The 4,769-nt window shown below is 61.0% G+C and overlaps 1 long non-coding RNA gene across 1 annotated transcript; it reads right to left on the reverse strand.

Annotated features, from left to right (window-relative positions):
- Positions 1-565: 565 nt before the first annotated feature.
- On the reverse strand, positions 566-2,976 carry LOC123651272. Its single transcript, XR_006739866.1, has 2 exons — positions 2,749-2,976; positions 566-1,063 (listed from the first exon to the last, which is right to left on the reverse strand). It is a non-coding gene; the product is annotated as an uncharacterized LOC123651272 (long non-coding RNA).
- Positions 2,977-4,769: the final 1,793 nt, after the last annotated feature.

Below are 4,769 nucleotides of genomic sequence, written 5' to 3' on the forward strand. Positions count from 1 at the left end.
CCCCAGCAGCCGGCCTCTACATTTCCTCCACCTCCTCCTCACGCCTTCCCCTCTGCCCAGGACTCACTGCCAGAAGCACACACTGACCTTGGGACTGTCCTGTGCACAGACCTCCGACGGCTCCTGACCACCTGCAGAGCAAGCGCATGTCAGCATGGGGCCCTGAGCTTGCTGCCTGGCCCCATGCCCCCCACTTCCGGTTTCAAATTCGGGTTCCCACCTGCCTCCATGCCACGGCCCATGCTGATTCTATCACTTGGAAAACCAGCTGATCTTGCCCGACCTGTGTGGCTCAGGGGTTGAGCATCAACCTATGAACCAGGAGGTCATGGTTCGATTCCCGGTCAAGGGCACAGGCCCGGGTTGCAGGCTCGACCCCCAGTGTGGGGCGTGCCCAAGGCAGCCCATCAACGATTCTCATCATGGATGTTTCTATCCCTCCTTCCCTCTCCCTTCCTCTCTGAAATCAATAAAATTATTAAAAAAAAGAAAATCACCTGTTCTTGCTCTACCCGTCCCCCTCTTCCGCACCCTTTCCCAGAGCCCCAGCCATTTGCGATCTCTTCTCTAAGCAGTCTCCCCTCCCCCGCTTCCTCTCCCCCCTTCCGCCTCGGCAGCTGTGATTGGCAGGATGTCCTCGCACCCTGGGGATCTGACTGCCTGGATGGTGAGAGCCTAGAGGGCGGGGACTCGGCCTACCCGGGACCCACTGCGGAGCCTGGCACGGTGACTGGGCGTCTCCTGGAACCCTGGCATGCTGGCCCCTCCTGCGCCTCCGCTGGGCTCCCGGTGGCAGGGAAAATCCCGGCCGACAGAATTTCCTGTCCTCCCGCTCCCGCTCAGATCTTCTTTGTCCCAGATCCTTCCTCTCCCGGGGAGCGCCTTATCTGAGGACAGTCCGGCGCGGGGCAGCCGGCCCGGAGGGGCCATCCTGCCGGCTTCCTGCCTCGGCCGCCCTGGATTCCAGTCAGGAGATCTGAGTTTGCGGCCAAGCTCTGAGTCGCTTCTCGGCTCGGTGACCTTGGCCGTGGCTTTCACCTCGGCTCAGCCTCGGTCTCTTAATCTGTAAAATAAAGGGTGTTCGTGTTCAGTGTGGGTTTGTGGGAAGGGAAACTATCAACCAATCTCCTCCCATGAAGAATTTTAGGTAAACCTGTTTTTAAATACGTTTTTATTCATTTCAGAGAGAGGAAGGGAGAGGGAGAGGGAAACTTCCATGATGAGAGAGGATCATGGATCGGTTGCCTCCTGCACGCCCCCTACTGGCGATCGAGCCCACAACCTGGGCTTGTGCCCTGATGAGGAATCGAATCGTGACCTCCTGGTTCATAGGTTTGACACTCAACCACTGAGCCACATGGGCTGGGGGGATCAGCATCGGATTTATAACAAAACTCAATAACATAGATTTCTTTAGATACACATCCATCACAGCAGGCGAGGTGCCTGTGCACCAAAATCCCCCCGCTGGTCGCTGGGAGCAGAGCAGCTGCTTGGATGGGCCCCGGGGGGATGACGGATGGGTTTTCAAGGAGGGACAGGTCAGGTGGTTCCCAAGGGGAGGAACGTTGCAAAAATGTTCAGAACTTGCAGAGACGGTTCCCTGGCCAGCAGAAGTTGTTCCCCAGCGTCTCCTTCCGATCTCCACTCCCCACCCCTGGCCTGCACCTCCAGAGGCAGCTGCCTCTATTCTGCTCCTGACACCTCCCGCAGCTCCGCTAATAAATTCCTATCAGAGACACGTCCTGCCCATGGCGACCATCTCGCCTTCCGCCACCCGTGGCTTCGCGACCTGACAGTCAGGGCGGCAGCCAGTAATCACAGCCGGTGGCAGCTTCCAAGGTTCACCTGGTCTGTGCGCCTCCCCTGCCAGTCACCCCCACCTGGCATTCGGGGACCAAGCAAAATGTGGGGCTTGGCCCCGCTGGTGGGGCTCGGCGGTTGAGTGTCGACCTAAAGAACCAGGAGGTCACGGTTCCATTCCCAGTCAGGGCACAGGCCCGGGTTGCAGGCTCAGTCTCCAGAAGGGGGGCATGTACAGGAGGCGGCAGATCCATGGTTCTCTCTCGTCATTGATGTTTCTCTCTCCCTCCCTCTCCCTTCCTCTCTGAAATCAATACAAATATATTTTTAAATGTAAAGAAATAGAGGATGTCACCATGGAGCAGCCAAGGTGCCAGGAGGAGTAGAATTGGGGGTGGAATGGGGAGTGATGGTCTGGGGAGGAGGCAGCGGGATTTATGGGCCCGGAGGCCAGGGCAGAGGGCCAGACTGGAGATATAAAGTGGGAGGCATCAGCTGGCCGGGACATTCTTTTCCCGGCTACTTCATACCTGGCAGAGGCCCCGCTGCCCGGGGGAGGCAGAGGCCTGCTCCCCGGGTCTCCTGCCCACCTGCCCTCTCTCCTTCAGAGACAAGCAGCTGGTCGGGCTGTGGGCTCCGTCCCCACCAGTCAGGCCCCTGGGCTGGCGAGCTCTCTCTGGATTTGGGCCTTAAACAGAACTCTGATCACAGCCCCCTCCCGCCCCCCAGCCCACTCAGGGCTGCCCACCCACACGGGCCAAGTGTCCCAGCAGGAATGCGGTGGCAGCTGGGCCCGGGTCACAAGACAGAAACACCCAGGACACGTATGTCGGGCTGGGGAGCGCCTCCTGAGAGGGAGAAGCCCAAACAGGCCACGGGGGTGGGAGTGGGGGTGGGACGGGCGGGGGAGGGGCAGCCCGGAGGAAACCAGCCCCGGTGACTCACCCTGCACTTGTGTTTGGCGCAGCCCCCAAGCGCTGTCACAGAAAACAGAGTCCCCATGGGTTTATCTCCTCCCGGAGGAGGCAAGTCAGCAGCGAGAGGTGGCAGAGGAGGGAGGCCAGGCGCTCCTGCTGGGGCCAGGGTCAGCTGGGCGTGGCGGGCAGGGGACCGGAGCGCCCGATCCCGGGGTGGAGAGAGACTCCCACACAGTCCCAGCTCGCATTGGCCCGGGGCTGGTGGCCACAGGTGAGGAGGAGCGCCTGCAGAAATGGGGAGGGGTAGACAAGTTACAGACTGAGGCGCAGAATTTTCGAGGCGCTGTGTGAACATCTCCATGGTGACGCTGAGCTGAGCGTTCAGCGCGAAGCCTGGGGGGGCACAGCACATGCCTGGAGTGCAGGCTGGACCCCCAGTGTGGAGCTTGGTGGCCCCCAGAGGTGTCTGTGCACACCTGCCCAGCCATCCTGGGGCCCTGACGTCAGGCCCCCACCCCACTTCTCCATCTGAGTGGCAGGAATTATGTCACAAGAGATGGGTTCCCGCTCTCGGCACAGGTGTTTGGGAAAACCCCTGCGTCACACTTTAGAAAATAGGACCAGCCCTAACCGGTGTGGCTCAGTGGATGGATCATCAGCCTGCGGACTCAAGAGTCCCAGGTTCGATTCTGGCCAAGGGCATGTACCTTGGTTTCGGGCACATCCCCAGTGGGGGGTATGCAGGAGGCAGCGGATGGATGTTTCTCTCTCATTGAGGTTTCTAACTCTCTATCCCTCTCCCTTCCTCTCTGTAAAAAAATCAATAAAATATATTTTTTTAAAAAGAAAATAGGACCAGCCCGGCTGGCGTGACTCAGCGATTGAGCATCGACCCTAGGAACCAGGAGATTAAGGTTCGATTCCAGGAGGCAGCTAACCCATAATTCTCTCTCATCATTCTCTGTCTCTTCCTTCCTCGTTGAAATTGCTGGGTTGTCAGCTGCCTGTTGAGCCTGGCGGGGTGAGGACAGGAGTGGTGGGGACACCAGGCCCAGAGTGGGGGGCGTCACGCACAGCCCCTGGACGCCCTGGGGCGGGCCTGTGGGGCTGAGTGTGTGCTGGGTCAGGGGCCGGTGAGACCGAGAGGCCTCCAGGTCAGGGGGGGCCCCTCCTGCCGCTCCACGACCGTTGGGACTTGGGATTGGGCTCAGCTGCCTCTGCCGACCACGGCCGACCACGGCCACTCATAGAGGTTTCGGTTCCTCGCGCAGCCAGGCTGCAGCAGACAGGGCTGGGTGGCCGTGGGAGGGGCACGAGGGAGCCAGGCTCCGCGGAGCTCCGGGCTCTGCCATCCTCAGGCAGCCGGCGGCCGCCCCTGGCCGGGCCTCGCTTCTGCACTGCGGCAGGAGGAGCAGGAAGAGCAGGAGACAGGGTGGTGACCGTGTCTGGGGCCGGTCCTTCCCCTGAAGCCGGCACGCTGCCACGTGCCACTCACTGGTGAACTCGGTCACGTGAGGTGCCAGCTGCCGGGGAAGCTGGGGAGTGGGGCGCCCCGAAGCCAAGTCCAGGTGGTGAGGCAGAGTGGGGAGGGGGGTTGGCTCCCAGGCTGGGACCTGCCCCCCCCCCCCCACCTACACCTCTCCTTGGCCACTCCACAGCGGGGTGACTCACACCACCACGGGCTTCACAGGTCACAACAGGGCCCCCTGGTCCTCCCTGCCCCCTGCCATGGCCCAAAAAGCCCAGGACACTTCCCAAGAGGCTGTGCCCTGGGGAGAGAGGCACCGAGGGACACATCCCTGTGCCCAGAGCCTCGGGGTCTGTGACATTCCCTGACCACCCGCTGGTGCTTTTAAGAATCAAATGAGGCCCAGCCAGTGTGGCTCAGTGGTTGAGCTTCGACCTATGAACCAGGAGGCCATGGTCAGATTCCCAGTCAGGGCACAGGCCCGGGTTGCAGGCTGGATCCCCAGTGTGGGGCGTGCAGGAGGCAGCCGATGGATGATTCATTCTCATCATGGATGCTTCTCTCTCTCTCCCTCTCCCTTC

The sequence above is a fragment of the Pipistrellus kuhlii genome, unplaced genomic scaffold (genome assembly GCF_014108245.1).
Source record: "Pipistrellus kuhlii isolate mPipKuh1 unplaced genomic scaffold, mPipKuh1.p scaffold_m20_p_42, whole genome shotgun sequence".
NCBI lineage: Eukaryota > Metazoa > Chordata > Mammalia > Chiroptera > Vespertilionidae > Pipistrellus > Pipistrellus kuhlii.